Below are 20,025 nucleotides of genomic sequence, written 5' to 3'. Positions count from 1 at the left end.
AATAATGCAATCTAAATTGAATTAAAATTTAACATTCTTAACGTTTGGCCGTCTTAAAGCAAAAATAGATTTCTCAGATCGTACGTAGTGGAGAAAATATAAAATTAATGGAACTCTTAACTGACTCAGCATTATTAAAAAAGTGATTTTGCTTAATTTACGAATAAAAACGTCGCGAAAAGAAATAAAGGTGCATCCATTGAAGGCATATAAAAATATGATGACTGCGTGCCATGATTGCCACCGACATACTGTTTACTTCTAATACTTTGATTTTCAATGACATTCCGCGTATTTCTGATTTCTATTCATCTTTGATACTTTCTTGTTAACTCTTACGTGCACGCTATGCGTGCGCGTATTGTTATAGTTCACATAAAGTGCACGTAACATTACGCAGTATTGCAGGTGGTGAAAAATTTCTCAAAGATTTATGGCGTGCGCTTTATAAAGGCTGGAAGTTATATTTTACCGACTTCGGCGTAAACTGAAAATGCACGCCTTGTGTTACGTGGAGAATCTCTGAAATTACTTGCAGAGATAAATAGGGATCGTAACGTCCGACGGTAATATCTCCTTCCCCACTTTTATAATGCTCATCATCGTTCATCATTACGCCACACGCGAAGATGAGAATCGAAAGGTTCTCGCGAAAGTCGATTATTGATTGTAAACCTTGTGATTCCGTTCCGTTTGGCTCCGCCAATATCGTAGAAAACAAACGGGCATGTTTTTAACGTATGCGAATATTTTCAGAAGCATCACACAAATTATACTTACATGTTTATAAACTCGCGTAACACGCGTTTTACATACGTTGCGTAAAGTTTCTGAGAGGGAATATAATGAAATTTCTGCGGCGGTTTTTACTTGTTTACTTTTCACGTAGAGTTGGCAAACAAATCATTTATCAAAAACCATGCAACGGTAGATTAAAATTCGACCTTTGCCGTCAGCTTTCGCGTTAGAGACGGTAGTACTTTCTTGGCACACGCAAGATTTCCTCGAGGCATTTATAGCGATCTATTACGCAGAGAGGCGAAATGATTCCGCTACAGCGTCGCCTTCTCGAGCGAAAGTTTATAACTCGCGATAAAAGCGGAGGGCAAAGCTTAGCAAAAAGCTTGATATTCCTTAGCGCCCGATAAGAGCCTTAAGGTCTCGGAACTTTTTCTCACAAAGTTCGCGAGCAGTCTGCGCGACGTTGTGTTTATTATATTATTATATTTTGTATTTCGCTTCCAGCACTATAATTATTAAACCGTGATTTAGGTACGCGCTATTTAAAGAAGAATTACGAAAAAATCCAGATAACCTTAAGTGCTTCTGTTTTTTAATTATTACGCGATACTTTTTTATTAGATACATAAGGCGCCCTTTTAGGATAGAGATTCTTTATGAAATGTTTACGAGGCGGCAGAGACTCGTCCAACTTGGTCGTCAGCGCGACCGAGAGATGTTAAAGCAACGTTAGGCAAAATTGACTTTTATGCCAGGCTTTTCAACGACTTTATAATCGCAGCCGACCTGCGGAAAAATCTTGGTGATTCTGCGTATTTCGAGAGTTATAACAGTTCAAGTAGCGTTGGTCGACGTTAAGGCAGCCCAGCGATATTCTCGGTTGAGTGGAGTTTCGTGTTTACGGTGCCATGATTTTTGTAATTTCTCCCATCTATTTGTTGAGTCACAAGGGAGAGTATTTTTTATCAAAGTGTTGAGAGCTGAGTGTAATTTCGATCTTCTATAATTATACGCGATAGCTGCGATATAATTACGAACGATTAAAGAAATAAGCGAAAGCTAAAGATAGGTATTTGTCGCCATAGTTAGAAGGCATGCCATTATATAGATACGTTGTCTACTAAAATTACTCGGATGAATGCTGAAATGTTAAAACTGCAATAGCTCGAGGATACGAGAAGGGATTAAAGTTAACGATGTCTGCAATTTTATTTATCGTCAGGAACGCGTAGAAAAAGCGCACGCGATTACTTATTAATCTCATTTAGTATGTGCAGCGCATAAAAGATATTTTATCTTCTAAGAATAAGCGAAAGATAACGTCGCGTTTTTCATTAAATAAGGTAGATATTTTAAGAACGGCATCGTGCTGAGACATATCTATCGTAATGCAAACGTTAAAATGTAAGCACATCTTTCAGAATTAAAGACCGGATGGAATAGAGAACATTGAACATTCAATTCGCGAGTCCACGGTATTTTATTCCCGCCATATGTTTCACAGGCACCTCAAGAGCGGGAGGCTGTTTAATTCTGCTCGTGTCTTTCATCAATCTGACTTTAAAAGGATCAGGCTAATTCAACGCTCCGTTATTTAATTCCGGATTAGGCAGACAATCGCACGAAAAAGAACCAGCTCTTGAATTAGTTCTATCTTCTCAACGTCTCATCGTGGATTCCAAATAACTGACGATTCGTCGAATTGGTTGTAAAAATAATGCAAATTCCGATATCGTAAAAATAAATTCGCTTAAAATGAAATTGATTATAGATAATTTAATTATAACGTTGAAATTCTAGACTAAAATTACAAAATTAATGAGAATAATTCTATTACGACAGCTATTTGAACAATAATTTCAACAATTATGCAGACAATAATAAAATAAAACTGTCGATTATGACGCTCGCGTAACGTTTCTGCACACGTATGTACACAATGTTGGATGATAACACTGACAGCAGGTCATTCGATTAGTATTGTTTAATATGAATATGTTATTTATCGTCGCGGATCGAGATTTCTTGATTTTGTCCATCATATGCGCTTATCATATGTTCCATATCGAGAGGAGAGATAAAACTTTCACGATGAGCATAATATATCGTAGATTGTCGTAATTCTGAAAACAGTAACGACAATTAAATTATCGTGCCAATTATCGCATCACTTGTCGCTGCGCAATTTACTGCGGAAATGTTTTTCGAGATTCGTAAGATTTCTATTTTTTTTTTAATTACAAAGATATCATTTGCTTCGAATATTAAAATGTCCAATCGGAATATATTAAAAAAGCGCTAATTAGTACTTATTATGCAGGAAATACAGAGACATTAGTAAGTTGTATATGTGACGAAATTAAATTATTGAGTACGTTTATATATAAAATATTCCGTGGCGATATATTTTTAAGTATAAATTATATTGATTGCAAACGGATAGCTTTAGAAAAAATTGTGCATTTACTAGCGATATGAATTAAGGTGAAGTAATTGAATTGTTTTGTCGGTATAAAATATTTCCAATTTATTAGTATTCCTTTATCGACCAATATTCTCGACTAAAAAGTTATATTTATCGTTAATGCATTGTTTTTAATACATGATTATACTTAATTTAGAATATATTCCTGTGTGACTGCAATTGCTCCATAGTTTTGTCACAATAATATTAGGATTCACCACAACGACCTAATACGATTTTCAATATATTCTGCATACGTTTAATAACAAAAAAAAAACATTTTTTTATATTGCTTCTCAAAGCTAATGTGATAAATTATACAATTACAAACTTCTTGACAAAATATACACAAATATATTCCCTCTTAATTTAACATATTTCTACTTTATCTCCTCGTATTTCAAATATTTTCATTTATTACGCTTGCTAAGCATCGAAAATTACTAAAAATCATTACGACTGAATATCATCGGTAAATTTATTATCTAAACGACTCATCGTTTTCCGTGACTGGGAACATCGTTTTGCGATACTTGGGGAAATATACGACGGTGGATTAAAATCACGGAGATCGGACTTTGGAAAACGCGCATGAATCATCTCCGCGGGACGGCCGGAGTCTGCGATAAGAATAGAAACGATGATCTCGCCTAGCCAGGCTGTAATTTACGTTTTTACGGAAGTCGGAGCGCGAGGGGCGGAACAAGCGGGTGTGAGAAGGTGAGGGTGAGTTAGCGCAAGACAGCCTAAGCGGCGGGCGCAAGAAAATTAGCAACGTTTGCTCCGCGTAAGAGTTATGAGGGCTTTGTAGCCAAACTACTCATGCGCATTAAGGGTCATTACAATGCCCATAAATTGCGGCCACTGTCCGCTACGATATTTATGTTATCAATTCTCCCAAAGCTAAGGGGGCGAGGGGGGGGGGAGGGGAAGGCGCAGAGGGTCGAAGATGGCGACGAAGCTCTTAGGCGCAGCGGCGTCCGCCGGTGCTCGTCACGTCGCGCGCGTTGCTTCTTTTAATTCTCGTCTCGCTCGGTATAAATGCACTCTGCGGCCGTATATTCCCGTAAGTTATTGCTGTCCTTGCTGTTATATCGAGCGCACGTGTCAGTCAGACTCTTCCCTAATGCATTTACATACTTATATTTATACTTATATCTTAATACACTTATTAATTATTAGTAATGATTGCAAGTCTTCAAAGTGATCTTTGTGGTATACGCGAACGTATAATTGATAATCCAATTAATTTTTATTTTAATGATAGCTTGTTCACTAGAGAACTCGTGCAACAAAAATAAAATGCGATGTAACAATTTAAAAAAAAAAAAAAAAACATTGAACGCGTCAGCTGAGCTAAATTCAGCCTAGCAGTGGACAAGAATTTATAGGTATATCTCTTCTCTTGTATGTGCGCGAGCCCTTTAGACTGCATCACGCGGTCCGTAAATCTCGCGTTTCTCGTGTCTGCATTTTCGATACATAATATACTAGGAGGTTACACGCGGGGTTGCAGCACTAAGAAACAAATATCTATATTACAAAGGCGACCGCGGAGAATCTTTGTTCTGAGATATGCGTTTCATTTACGTGCAACTTGCTGCAGTTGAAGCTGCGGATATCCATTCTCGCCGTCTCAAAGAAATATTTAACATATTTGGCGACGAAAACGAGAATAATCTCGCCCTTTGAAGCGATTCTTATATTATAGTGCAGCGCGAGATTACCGCGGAAAAATTTCCCGATCCGCTATCTCCATCGCCATTCAGGCGGAAACGTGTTCGTTATTAAATTTGAGCGCAATAAATTATACAAGACGCACGCATTTGTGTTGCCGTTTTGCATCGGCAAATCTATTCAAGCTTGCGAGACACTTTTATCACAATCTAATATTTACATTTGCATTATAAGCAGGCCATTCTAGACTTCCTACAACTTTTATTCTTTCCGGTACACAAAATATCCTCAATTATTATCTTGTAATACGTACAAAGATATTAATGTAATAAATATAATTTACATTTAAAACGCATGAGGAAATGTAAGTCAAAAGATTTCCTTGCATAAAAAAAGAGAATAAATTTATTATTGGTTTTTTTTTCTACTTCTAAATATACGACGCGGAGCAAGAAACGGCGGTACGCCTTCATGCCCGACACATTCCTACCCTTTAATGTAGTAGAAAAATGTTTTCATGGTCGGAAGTGCTTGAACGAGTCAAGGCATGTTCGTATCTCACGGAAACGTATGTGACGCGAGTATGATGGTAACAACGCAGGTGTAATGAATAAATCCCCAAGTTTTTCGGGCCGCGGAAGTTGCCGCGCAGTCCTATATATCCGTTACCCCGGCGTTGAAAAACAAAATAATGTCCCTTCGGCACGTTCGCAGCGACTGGTAAAACCTCGCCGACTGACATCGTTGTGAATTTACGAAATATTATTGATGCGCCGGATTTGTTTGTATTTATTGCACGTTATTCCGAACTATACATATTTCCCCAGTGTTTATTTATTAAAACAAAAATAAGTTTCTACTTGTCGTTTTGTTCGTTTGTACGTTCGTATCATGTGCCTGGATGAGTTTTTCAAAAAAATTTGAAGGCTGAATGTGCGATCGCTTGACATAAAATATAAACAACACGGCATGTATTTTAGTCGAATTATTTTTTTCTATTCGATTTTTTTTCTTTTTTTTCCTTTATCGTGCTGACAAAGCTATCTGTGCTTTTCAAGATTAAATAATTTTGAATATATTATGTTTTATGTGGTTAATAGACTTTTAAGATTAATAATTCTTTAAATACATAATTACGACATTTTTAATCAGCTTTCATTAATCATAAATGAGTATTACCTTATTGTTTTGAGGCATGTGCCTTCCACGGGTGTTCTTTCGGGATGATACTTCGTAGATCCGTGGACGAGGAAATATGTATTTCTTCTTAATTTCAGAATTTATTTGTGCCGAATGTGAGATGCTTCTGAGTACAAAGTGGGTAGCAACAATTTATTACGTATATAATTGCTCGACGAGATAAAATATCGAGAGCTCGTTGTCTAATGTGGCGATGAACGAGACGTACAACGTACGAGTACATAGGCGCGCACGCTTGCGCGATGGCAACGACGCGAAGACGCTGAAGGGCGTCCAAAGAAAAACAGTAACAACCTATACGCATAAAAAAACGCCTTAGCGCGCAGAGCGGTTGTTTTGAATAAATATCTAACACTTATTATTACATTATAATACCATATCTAATTTAAGATAGTGTTTACAATTATTAAATTATATTATTTCGTTATATACTCTAATCTATAATAATCAATCGTTAGATTTATCGTATCTAGACGCTGTTAAAATTTTATATTATTACGTTTATTTTATAATAGAATTCACAAATTCTTACAGTTAATCACTTAGTAATATTGCTAAGGCTTGCTTGAATTATTTTCAAATTTTAGATTGTGATGTACGAATAGTTTGAAATGTTATGCAGGATTTTGCAAACTGTGATGCTAAATAACATCGCAAGAGTTAAGCGAAACACCATAGTACGCTTTTATCGATGCGTTATTACGCAGGAAGATGCATCTGCGTGCCACATGCAGACGATCTGTTCCAGCGTTATCGACGTATCGGTAACGAGATACATTATTCAGCGGGCGAATATGCGCTTCTGGTACCTTCGGTCATTCCTTAAGTTCGTCACGTATTATCTGGGGGAAAAACCGACAAAAACATACGAATCTGAATTTGATTCTTTCCTAAAAGCAATGCGAATCATTGATTTCAAATAATGTATTCCTCAGGTCATCAAATTGGAACATATATTTGAATTTGTAGCACATACCGAAACCAAATCAAAATATATATTTTTTTTTACAATAAAAAGACAATGAAAAAGAAATCAATCTATCAGATCTATGATATACACACAGATTTTCTTTTTGTATATTAGTTGCAAATATATTTTTTATACGCGAGGCTATTTATTAAAGCTAGTTTATCGTCATTCTAAAGGCTATTTATAAAAAAACTAAAGGAATGAAATTTCGTGTGTCGGTATTTGTTGACTGGATCATATTTAGATACTGATATGTTTATCCTTTGATATTGTATCATTTGCAATTAGAAAAGATGAAAGTTTCGTTATTACGCCTCTAATTGTATTTTTGCCTATGTATTATCGATGCTGTACGGAAAAACCAGAAACCACAACACAATCTAACTTCGTTGGATGCGACGGGTCGCAGAGGCAAAAACCAAGAAATTAACTACTTGTTTAGATCGAAAACAAATAACAGAAAAACCCCCAACACGTGTGCGCGTAATCTTCAGGATTCGCAATTTTTGCGCTGTGATTCTGCGAATCGCTATGTCAATATTTTTCTCTGCCTTCGACGTAAACTCCTTGATCACATTCTATGGTCAAATATTTCTTGAAGGTAATTAAATAGGAACATAACGGATGGAGGCTGAATCAATTATTATTCGATCAATCGAAAACATATCCTCTTCAATCTTTTTTTAATTTTTTAGAATCTAATATTCCTTATTGATAATAAATAAAATATTGTTTGCGAATATTATCTTTCTGCAGTGTATTCAGTTATCTACGATAGTTGCTTTTTATAGCTGTCAATTAATTTTGAAAGAGACATCGAAGAATGCAGTCAACATATTGAGAATGTTCGACTAGCAATAAATCACATTTAGCTCGCAAATTGTTACAAAGGCAATTTGGCTGTACTTGAGCAGTTAATAAGGAAAGTTTGGCCGATTTATTGTTGGAGTGTCAACAGGTATACATCTTAATAATTACGCTGCACCGTCCGCTTATTAAATATTATTAATCAGCCGTCACTTTCCTCAAACAAAGTAACTTTGTTGACAAAAAAGAAAGGCGTGATTTTAAATCGCGACACTCCGACGATTTAACACCCGGCTCGACTATGTGAACCAATTAGTCGACTCAGCGAGCTCTTAATTGCGCGATTTTATATTTTATGGTTACGATAAGTACAAGCACATCGAACGTTAACATTGCGAGCGCAGACACTCAACGGAGTAAACGACCCGCTCGCAACGCGAGTATAAAAATTTATCATTACGTTGTCGCGTACATTTCGCAACGAAAATCGATGGAGAAAATACCGCGCGATCATATATACACACACACACACATATATATATATAGCTTGCAATTATTAAACCACTGTAAATTACATGAAAATTCGCGATGCGATAAATTATGCAAAAAAGTTACGACTCTTACTTTCTTACTTTAAATTATGCAGAATTTGAAGACGAACTGGAGGTAAATCGACATTTAGCATGTAATTTTTTAAATAAATTATGAGAAAATTGTAGTATTGAAAATGGTTTTAGCAAATTTAAAATTTTTTATCTATGTTTTGATGAGATAGATTTCGAACAACATATCGTGCAACAAATATCAAACATAATATTTATTGTTATCATGATGTTTGTTTCTTTTCGCGTAATCGTGATTTTTGTTCCGCGACGGAAACGCAGTGGTACAAAATTGTCAGATTTGATTACTAACCCAGTGGCACCATTAGCAGCTTAATGTGCCTCCTCAGCGTTCGTCGGCGTCTCAAAAACTCGGTTCGTTACAAAAAAGTGAATTGCGCTTGATATATTTCTGAGAGTTGGCTATAAAAAAATGGGAACGATGGCCCGCCTCTTAAATCTCCTGAAAACGAACGTTAAAAAGAAAGAAGTGCGATCCGTCGTCGTGCGGAGAAACAATTCTCGCAATGAGTGGCGGCGAGAGAAAAAAATTCCGAATGAAACGTAACATGCGTCCACGATGATGAGAACGGCTCTCAAAAGTTCTCAAAGAGGAAATATGACTAATTTCAACGACGCGCGCGTACCTACTGTCGTGTTTACGCATGAAAACGCAGCGGCATGATGAAGCGAGGACGTTCCAGGAGTAATCAATTTCATCCTATGAGACACAGAAGCTTTCCCCCGTCTTTTTATGCGCTTAAAGAGTTATTAACAAGTTCGTAGTACAGCACAAGTACACGCGCGCTAATGATCGCTTTGAGCGGTCTTTTCGTCGTTTGCATCATTGAAACCTGCGCCTTTTTACGCTCAAATCGGATGCTGTTTACTGCGACAGCGGTCCGCGGTAGGAATTGCGAGCGAGCGCAAGTGTGTTGCTCTCTCAAGATTTTGCCGTGCGAAAGAAACGAGGTCTTACCCGGGAAACAATTTCTTGCGACTCGGCGCGGTCGGTCGTGGAAATATGAAAGGAAAACGACCGCGCGGAGCATTTTCGTCCAAAACAGTTTCAGATATGATTAAAGATGAAGTTGCGCAATAAGAAAATAAATACCTTCCATTACCGTAATCCCGGCAATGGTAGAAGGTTGTTCTCGCGGGGATTACGTTGGAGCAAAATGTTCTAGAACTGCGTTCGTCGTGACTGCATTCATTTACAGTTTGACGAAAGAAATTGACGCACCACAAAGCAAGCCCTCCGGTCTAACTTTGTATGTGCTATGTTAACGAGAAATGATACAATATCAAGTACAAAAATTATTTATTTTAAAAAATTTTAACTTGAAATTATTTCAAGATACGTCGATTTTTTTTCCTTTTTTTCTATTCTTTACAAGCAGTCTGTGTACATTTATTTGCATTTATAAAATAGAATAATTAAAAAGAAAGTTTGAAATTATTTAAGAGAAACATTGACTTTGAATCTTATATGAAATATGTATGCGAATTAATAACGATCTTTATTCGTATGTATGTTGATGAGAAGAAAAATATGATAAAAATATCAAACACAAGAGAGAGAGAGAGAGAGAGAGAGAGAGAGAGAGAACCATTTATTTAAAAAAATCTGTGTTTCGGGTATCTGGCGATAAGATATCTACTATAAGATGTAAGTTTTACATTTCACATTTCACGGAACTAGAATTATTGAAATTATTTAAGAGAAATATTGACTTTGAATCTTAAATGAAATATGTATGCGAATTAATAACGATCCTTATTCGTATGTATGTTGATATTTTATTAATGCGTTGATCTTTTTGTCAGTTTATGTATATTTTAGGAACAATTAACGAGATATGTCTTTTTTTTTCGTCTTAAAAGCAAAGATCGTAAATATTCGCAAATATTTGTAGTAGGTACTTGAAATTACCTAGCAGTTACACAAATCTAAGCGTAGCAGTCGGGAGTTGATTGACCCGGTCGACTTGACCGTAGATTTTTCTAACAAAGTTCGTAGTAGTCAGCTGATAACAATGTATACTGAAGAAACACCATTATGCGCGTTACATGGAGTACCCCGGGGTGGAATAGATGTAGAAGAACTTAGTTTCTGCCTATCCAAATATTTGCGCATTTCAGTTCCGACGATCATCCCGACGTGATAAAGAATATCCGTTAAAACTTACCGCGCCATCGCGTCTTGATAGCAATTATGTTAACAACGATCTCACAAACACAACCGCAAAGTACGCAATTTTCACGCGCCGTTACTTCCCGCTAATCTCCCGCCGATAAATTGCGCGAGATTGGTGAAATCATTTCGTCAAATTCTCCTGAAACGCACGGAGAAAAATGAAATTGACTGTAAATTACGATGTTTCTGTGCACGGCCAATATAATTTGCAGTTGATAAAATCGCACGCTCCAAATATATTCGCCAATAATCTATACGTATTGAACACGCGGTAAAGTATTAAGCAAGCGTGCTAAGCCGCGGGAAAAAAAAGGATGGAATTACGACGGGATAAATCGGAGATTACTCGCGCAGCGCGTAATTCGCGCCCGTCGGTTTTATCATGATCTTCCGAGTGTATGTGTATATGTGTGTGAAAGGCCGCAATCGGCTCGCACGCTAATGTACGCACTTCCGGCGACGAGTTAATCTCTCGTGGATCGGTCCGCGAATATTCAGCCCATTAAATGTCAAGCGACTCGAACGCGTGCAGCTGAAAATTGATTTCCCGCCGTCAAAGAAAGTGGTCGATGCACGAGAATACGCCAGTCGTTCGAGAGAGCGATGGAAGTCATTCAGACATTGGCGAATGACGACGTCGCGTCAATAAATTATATTTTTCAGAAAACGCAATCGGGGGCGACGCAATATGTCAAGTTTTCGACCCAGATTTTATTTTCTGAATTTCTTTTCTTACGTCTCAACGTATCAGCGTAGATAATTTTCCTTTCGTACATTCGTTTATTCTTTTCAAACTATAATTTTTTACGACTCGACAATCTTTGAAATAACAAGAAAGATTCAGAATCGATCGCGGAACACTCGGGAATACTCGCGGAATATTCATTTGGGACTATCGCTTCGCTGCTCGCATGTCGCTACAAAGATCGCCGGTAATTGTCCTGGTTTGCTTTTCCGGGCGACATCGGCGATTAAATGTCGTTAATACGGGAAACCCGTCGCGACGAACTTGCCATTCCCCTCTACGACATACATACCGCCCTTTGTAGCAGCGGCAATTTATGCAAATCGAATACGATTGCCGGTTCGACAACACGAGAAAGGAGAGGACAGATCGGTTGCAATTTGTTATTAACTAAATCCGCCATGCACTCGACTTGCAGAAATAAATCGTTTTCTTCTTCTTTTCCTTTTCTTTCTATCGCGAGCGCACATGATCGAGTACCGCTGTCAAAATGTGCTTTGTATATAAAAAAAAAAAAAGCGTTAAGTGCATGTGTACTGTCAATGTCTCAATTAAACGAGGCAACGACGAACGACCCACTCAAGTGCCAATCCAATTACTCATGTAATATTTTGTTATTTTAAGTGATTGAGGAGCCACGTGGCTCTCCCTTCTGACTTCCGAAGAAGCAATTTTGGCGGTTATCGTCGTTACAAGTTAACAATGCAATAAGGAAAAATCAATTCTACATTTTATAATCGATATTGTTATCGCGGTGGAAAATCCCACAAAATTCGAGATACAAATCTGACAACACGGCTGGCGAAATGAATGTACAGGAAAAAATATGTACGTGTAGAAAGTCGCCGCGTCTCGACTTTCCAGGAACTTTTTGATGATGCTCAGCACCCCAAAATCGAAGTTTTCATTAAAAACTTATAGGGAAACTAGCCGTGCTCCGCGCGGGTGCGCGCGCGCGCGCACGCCGGCGAAATTAATTTGTTTCTTGCTCCAATGCGAGCGATATTATGGGAAACCGGTGCGAACCGAAGTCGCTCCGCAGTTACGAAACGCGGATTAATAAAAAGCGTTTGCGTCTCTCTCTCTCTCTCTCTCTCTCTCTCTCGCTCATTCACATATCAACGAATCGATAGCCGCATTTGATTTGCATTAATCATTGCGAAGTAATATACGTTCTCGGCCGTAAATTAAGTATATCTGGTTCTTGCAAACTGGGGTGAATATCTTTTTGCCGGATACATTGACACGAAGGCTTCTATCAAAAGTTCATTATAATTCCGAGTAACTCTCCCTCTCCCCCAATCTCTCTATCTATCCGTCTCAATAGGAACAAACGTCACCGCGATCGATGTAACATAAAATATGCAAACTTATTACATCAATCTTCTAACTTTGCAGACTGTTCAAAGATGTAGAATCTTTCATCTTGTACTAAAAGTGACTTCTTCCTTGATAATAAGAATAAAATCATTTCGAGAGCAGTGTCAATTATAATTTCGAATCGGAAATGGATAAATGTTGAAAGGTTTTTGTAAATGTACTTTACGTAATAGAAGTACTTTATTGCGTGTAAAAAAGAATAATTTTTACGCGAACACCGGTGCTATTGGTTTAAAATAAAATTTTCGAATATGTTATTACTATTTGAAAGTTATATGGATATGCAAATACTTCGATGCATGTTTCACTTCAAAAGTAACTTCCTCTAGTTGCAAGGGCAAACTGAGGCACTCCGTGTAACTGACCGGAATTAAAATTCGCCAACCCGCAACGCGTCGATCCCAAAGGGCTGCTCCGTGAAGCAAAAGTCTTGATGCCGCTCGCATGAAAAGTGCCTTTCTCACGGGATGAGATCAAACATCACTGCAGCTGATCCGAATGAAAATTCGCGAAGCTACGATGCCTAACCCTTCAAAAGTTTTGCACGTTTCATGAGCTGTTCAAAGACGTGAAAATTTTCAGTTGACAGTTGCTCGTCAAAAGCGACTTACTATCAAATTTAAATTTTTCCATTTGCAACGCAAATTACCGAAAATTCACTCAAAGATGTGAAATTTTTTGCCGTTATATGAAAATACAAAAACAAGCGGCAGTTGTACTTTCCACATCTGCAACACTAATTTTGTAGGATGTCTGTAAGTGTGAAATTCTTTATGTCGAAATTGCAAAGTAAAAAATTATAAAGAATTAGGCGTTAAATATAGCATTGCATAATAAAAAAAAGCTTTTATTATAATAAAATATATCAAATTATCAAAAGATAAAAATATCAATTGTAATGATCAAAAACAGAATGGTACGATGAGAATCTTATAACAAAATTCGCAAAAAACTGCAAATCTCACATTTAAAAAAAGTTATGCCTAATTTCTTATACTTTTTTATATCACAATGAAAAGATTAACGAGTCTGTTAATTTTGAGGACGCGAAAATATGAAAGCGCGCTCATATAGATTAATTTTTTACTTCCAATACCGACAAGTTCCATCGCGATCAGTCTAAATGAAGAGATTCGCAAACCTGCAGCGGTAATCCTGGTGGACTTTCACACATCTCGAGGACGATTCGATGATGATCCCGTAGTGACACGCTCGAGGGACAATAATGCCGACATCGTCTGTTCCTTATTCTATCTCACCCTTCGTCATGGACGCACGTGATTCAACGGACCGGACGCGGAAACTGGACGCGACCGTACGGACTGAGGGACGCCGGTAAACTGATCGAGATCCTGATGGTACTCCTCCGTGGAGGAGACCTCCGGATGCAGGACGAGGCGCGCAAGCTCGCCGCGGGCGCGAGCGCGAACGGGCGGCCGCGGCGAAGCGACTTTGGAGGAAGCGAGATGGAGAAACCGGAGGAGGCACGGCCGGGCTTGATTTAATCGCAAAGGCGGCAGGACACCACCGCGTGGGTGTGTGCCGCTTCAAAGGATAAAAAGCTTCGATAATTTGCATCGGCCCTCGAACCAGGACGAGCGAAGAAGGCAATCACGTCACCGCGAAATAAACAGAAGCTAGCGCAATGTTTATAATGAATACTTAAATGTGATTGCCGACACGCGATGATAAGTAATCAGTAAAATTAGTGTAATATAAACATTTAGAATAGTTTTTTCTTGTTGCATGTATAGAAAATCTAAATTGAGAGACAACTTTTGCAAAATTAATTTCAACATATATTTAATTCAAACTTCAGAATCTATATATCGATTCAGAGATTAATTAAATACAAAATTCATTTTTAATCAGAAATATTAAAAAGTTTTCGATATTCTGAGCTATCTCTCTATTGACTAATCTCACTCCCGTCATTTAGAATTATACACGAAGTTGAAGGATATTGGATATTAATATTAGTCAATTAACTGGTACTTAAGCCAATATCCGTATGACGATGGAAATGTTAATGCTATATATCTTATCGAAAAATGAGTATTGGTATTTTCGCATTATTGTGGTGTCGTTAGCATTTCAAGCCATAGCTCGTTTTGGATCACAATGCATTATCGACTTTGTACTTCGCCTTTGGCCATTCGTGCCACGTCGCTGTTATCGAGATCTTTCGAGGTTCCGAAAAAGTTTGTATGTCGTTTTGTTGATCGATGAGCACCGCTTTTATATTTTGAGGCAAGAGGCGCAGCGTTGATATTAACTTCCTGAGAAACTTTTTAATTTTTGTTCGATTGGTATCGCTGCTTTTGTACAGCTTGTTGAAAGGTGAATAACAGACGAAGTGAGTAATGACGCCACGATGAATGCAACAATGAAAATCTTTTGACAACAAAAAGCCTAGTAAAACATCCGGACAACAAAAGAAAAATTAAAAAAAGTAAACAGCAAAATTTAATCTTGACAAAAATATGCAAAAAATTCTGATAGATATTAAAAAGATATACAAAAAATTCGAATATTTTTTACATAAAAATGTAAATGTTTATGTAACCATTTAATTCCAAATTTGTAAATTTAAGAATTTGTCGTTTAAAGATTAAGAGATGAGAAAAAATTTTTCCAGTTAAAAAGTCACAATGAAAAGTTAAGAAACTCTTCGGCTTTGTGACAATTGAGGAATTACTTCAACGCGCTGTTTTGCTTCTCGATGTCCTTGCAAAGAATGATTTAACTTTATCCTTTAGCAAGAGTTTGCCCACGAAATAACTTATTTATAGCTTGCAGAGTTATATTTATTGAGTACATTTATAATTCATTCATTGAAGTTGCAAAAACTAGTAGATGCTACTTTTGGAACATCGGATGATGTCTGACTATTATTTAATTAATTGGCATATTTAATGAATAATTGATGAATTCGAAATCAATTTCTACAGTCGAAACTTAATGAGAAACCATCACTAGTCATAATTTTGACTTTGAATATCGAACGTTTAAATTTAAAATTTTGAACTTTTACTGAACTCCATTTATCAAATTTGTCAAACGAAAAATTATCATTTATATATATATCGGTTCTTAATTCTTAAAATTCTCTAATATTTGTTATTATACAATTTCATAATTAGTTGTTTTCCTACATTTCAACTACGATAGAAACTGCAGTAATAAAATAAAAGAAATTTATAATTAATACGATAACCAGTACGCGCTTTGGATTAAAAAAAAACTGTGAAAACTCAGATTGCAAAATAACATTCTACCGTACTAAATAAATTCCTAGAGTATTAAATCTTTATTTTACACATAATTAACTAACTTTAGCACTTGATTACGGCGAAATATTGTCGCGCGCGCATTCGCCCGCCATGATTCCGGGGCTCAACTAATTTCGACATCCAATCAATAGTGACACCCTGTCGTCGCACACATTTTCCGCTTATTCGATCGAGACAATAGCCCGTGGCCAATCTAAGAAATAAACCGGATCGCGAAGCACAAAAGTAGTATGCGGAGTGCAACGAGCTGAGGTCTTCAGTACGATAATTGAATCGGCCTTTATCGCTGTGATGTTGAGAGCATTGTTCTCCGATATCTCCTATTGGATAGCGAGATTTGGTGCGTTTCCCTGATTACTGTCACAGTAGGGCAAAGGTATCAAAGGCATCCACGTTTGAGGATGCGACTGCAGTAGCGTTACATTTCCTGCCGTACATTGCACGCACATTTGCGATGTCCGTTGAATTTATGACTGCTTTGCAACAAGCCTTATATAAAGCATGTCGATTTTAACGACAAATCGCTATTCACTGATTTCGCTTGAATTGCTCCGATGAATTGGATCTCTCGGTACATTTAGAAATATTAAACGCAAAAATTTTTAATAAATGTTACTTACGAATATTATTACACCCAAAAATATGTGTTTTATGTAATGCATTTAAAAAAAGGGAAGAGAAATAGGAAAAGTGTGGATATAATGTTTTATAAATGTAAAAATTATGAGGTACGAATTGCATCAGCAAGTCTAGAATTTTTAGAATTATTTTTCTTGGAAATAATGAAGAATTCTGCAATTGTGTCTAAAATCATATAAAATTCCACAATTTTGTCTAGAATAATGAAAATCATACAATTTCAATAGTGGCTCATATATCGTTCGTGTACCATCTTTTCTCGAGAGAATTAACTCCGCTATTATTTAGGGGCGTTCGACAGGCTAACCTACGTGATCTATGAAAAAAGCGAGAACAACCCGCGTTTGCTGGTGAAAATCGCCTTGCCTCGGATCGGATATAGATCGGGCGACGGGTTAAGTGAAAAATGAGTTCGTGGCAGGAAAATAAGAGGCGGTAGGGGAACTAAATGAAAAATGAAACAAAGCCAAATTGGCTCGTCCCAAAAATCTACGAGCGCGCAAGGAAACAAGAAGAGGACTTATCTTTAAAAACCACGTATCTTGACGATAACCTGTTCGACTACGGCAAAGTTTGGAGCAAGTTTCCGACGCGGGACTGGTGTGGGCATCCTTGTATGTCCTTCCCTCGAGAAACTCTGATTATCCAGAAAGTCATAATCGCGTTAGCGCGCAGCTAAGGATCGTGTCATTGCCGTCTGAAAATTAATAGACGCTCGCGCTTTACAGGATATATCTTCTTCAAGAGCAGAAAAAGTGGAGGCCGATCCACTTTTTAAGGATACATTTCATAAAGAAGCAGCTACGTTCATGAAGGATCCTGTGATTATCACCGAGCTTGCCAAGGAAAAAGTCGCTACTGGGAGAATTTGATTTTCTTTAATGCTTAAGGCACGAGGACATTTTTATTACAAAAAATATGTAAATTTATCCGTTTACTTGTTATAAGCCAGTCTACACAAGCAGATAATTTCTACAGTAAAGAAATAATAAATTCTTTATTTTATAAAGAAATATGCTAGTTTTTAATGTAAAATGAAGGAAAAGTAAAACGTCAATCCAATTCAGGGACGTATTTAAAAATAATTCGCTTACAAAATACCTTTGTGAACGTTTTTCGTTTCAAAAGCGACCTGTGTTGCGCTGATGCAAGTATGGTAGATTCGATGTTACTAAAAATAATACACTATCCGACTATACTCTATCGCGCATGATAGCCAATTTTTCAGCATCCAAAAATAGTCTCAAAAATAATTTCGATTCAGAGACGAGATATTTTTACTCCACTCCTATTTATTATACTTTTGCGCGTATATAGCTGTTGCTTGCTTATATGTTACCATTACCTTTAATCTCAGGGGAGTGCGTAAATACATTCGCCATTGGAAAGGATTAAATAGCTTTCAATTTCATTCGCCGATGTTTTACGATAGGAGACTTTGGGAAATTATAACTGCTTTGTGGTGATAATTGCGAAATAACGGCAAATTATGACTGCGACGCAGTCATAAATTTCTAATAAACCATACGAATTTGGTATTAATAATCTCTCCCGAGTACGATGATGGTCAAATCGGGCGATTATTCGGGTATTTTGTAATTAATAAGTAATGGCTATTTATAGTCGTCCGTTTCATCTATTATGAGAGACGACATCTCTGCAAATCGCTATTAGTACGCATATACTATTATTACAGAAATATGCTTTTGCGTATCATCGCATCTATGCCAACGATTTTAAGTTATTATACGTGCGATGCTTGGCATTTTTTGAAGTTTTCGAACTCTTCATTATATGTATAAACAACGGATAAGCGGCAAAAAATAGTCGAAACAAAATTTATTAAGTTTTAAACATAATACGCTCAGAAAATGAATTAAATTGAGATTATTAAAAATTGTTTTGTACTGTTAAATCGTGTAGAAAAGTTTTGAAAAAGTGGTACAATTATATTAATTTAATAACGAACTGCTCTAATGATTGAAAAATTCATATTGCAAATGCGTACAATTATATAATGAAGGTTAGCTAACAAGATCCATTATTTTACCGGCTCTCTAAATCTTTTCACATAATTTAACCACATATCAATTACACATCATACGGATTCCTATGCTACATTTTCAAAGCTCAGACTATAAAAGGCTTTCATGGGAAAAAAATTAATTAAATCAGATTTTTGCTCTTCAAAACGGCATCTGTAATTTATCGATACGATAGGATTTATCGATGAGAAATTTGTCATTAAATCAATTTATACCGAATACTGCAAGAATATTATCAGTTACACTTGTATAGAAGATATTTGAATGAACGACTTTTTATTTATTTTTTTTCGCTAGAATTTAAATCAAGATTTAATATTTTTTATGTGTACACAAAGTTTTATTGAAATACTTCAGACAAGATACTTCGCGAAAAGATGCTTTAATCAATTTACAATTAATTTATTTCTAACGAAAAATTAATTAAATGCTATCTTTTTTGATAACTTTTTAATTTCTATCTTGGACATTCTTGTAAAATAGATATCTTGAATAGAAATTCCATTAAAGTGCGCACAAAATTAAATATAGGATACAATTCTACTGAAGCTTAATTCATAAAAATCTTTTATCAAAATTTATTCGCACACATTTAAGAATCACACGGTGTAGAATATACTAAAACTTGACTTATACAGAGCGCCCCGACATACTATTTTTTTCTCATGATTTTTAAATAATTAAATGGACAAAAATTAAGTAGAAAAATAAGTTACAAATAGATATTAATAGGTAATTTTTAATTTAATATTATTATTATTATTTTATATTTAATATTAAATATTGCTGATTGATATTGTCGCCGCAGACAACAAATAGCCATCATGTGAAAAGGAAGACTTTTGTCGACGAATGTCGCAAAGTAGCAATGGGAATTACTTTTTGATGGATGACGGGAATAATAGCCTGCATGTCATTAGACGAGTTAGATACCGGTGACAACCTAATTAACTTGTCTCGATACTGCGGCATGTTCGTTCGCCGCTATTGTTTCGTATGTGTAATTATCCGAATGTACAGCGCGCATTCTATGCGCAGCAGGATCGCGAATTAATTTCAAAATATTGTTAAAGAGCGAGTTGCAAGAATGGAATATGATCCAACGATCGCTCTGATACTTTTCAATTTATTTGTTATCTGTTAATTTATACAAGTTTATTGTGAGTTATTTTCACATAAACGTAATGTATATAAGAGCGCACTATCTTTTTTAGTGGACTATTAGGAACTCTCTCTCTCTCTCTCTCTCTCTGCATTTCCTATAA

At 36.4% G+C, this 20,025-nt stretch overlaps 1 protein-coding gene across 1 annotated transcript in view; it reads right to left on the bottom strand.

Moving 5' to 3' along the window:
• Window positions 1-14,175, bottom strand: part of LOC105670391 (lachesin-like) — a 67,834-nt gene extending 53,659 nt beyond the window's left edge. Inside the window, exon 1 of the mRNA XM_012363896.2 lies at window positions 13,925-14,175. The gene's annotated coding sequence lies outside the window, so the exon portion shown is untranslated. The remainder of the gene's footprint in view (window positions 1-13,924) is intronic.
• Window positions 14,176-20,025: the final 5,850 nt, after the last annotated feature.

The sequence above is a fragment of the Linepithema humile genome, chromosome 3 (genome assembly GCF_040581485.1).
Source record: "Linepithema humile isolate Giens D197 chromosome 3, Lhum_UNIL_v1.0, whole genome shotgun sequence".
Lineage (NCBI taxonomy): Eukaryota > Metazoa > Arthropoda > Insecta > Hymenoptera > Formicidae > Linepithema > Linepithema humile.
Note: the sequence above shows the minus strand (reverse complement) of the source record. Positions and strands in the feature narration are given on the sequence as shown.